We start from the raw sequence: 285 nt of genomic DNA, 5'->3' as shown, positions 1-285 counted from the left end.
GAGGGAAGTTTAGAGCTATACAAGCCTACCTCAAGAAACAAGAAAAATCTCAAGTAAACAATCTAACCTTACACCTAAAGGAAATAGAGAAAGAAGAACAAAACCCAAAATTAGCAGAAGGAAAGAAATCATAAAGATCAGAGGGGAAATAAATGAAATAGAAACAAAGAAAACAATAGCAAAGATCAATAAAACTAAAAGCTGGTTCTTTGAGAAGATAAACAAAATTGATAAACCTTTAGCCAGACTCGTCAAGAAAAAGAGGGAGAGGACTCAAATCAATAA

The 285-nt window shown here is 32.6% G+C and overlaps 1 protein-coding gene across 7 annotated transcripts in view; it reads right to left on the bottom strand.

Moving 5' to 3' along the window:
- MTRF1 (mitochondrial translation release factor 1) overlaps window positions 1–285 on the bottom strand; it is a 67,753-nt gene that overhangs the window by 22,921 nt on the left and 44,547 nt on the right. The window lies entirely within an intron of this gene.

Source organism: Physeter macrocephalus, chromosome 13, assembly GCF_002837175.3.
Source record: "Physeter macrocephalus isolate SW-GA chromosome 13, ASM283717v5, whole genome shotgun sequence".
Lineage (NCBI taxonomy): Eukaryota > Metazoa > Chordata > Mammalia > Artiodactyla > Physeteridae > Physeter > Physeter macrocephalus.
Note: the sequence above shows the minus strand (reverse complement) of the source record. Positions and strands in the feature narration are given on the sequence as shown.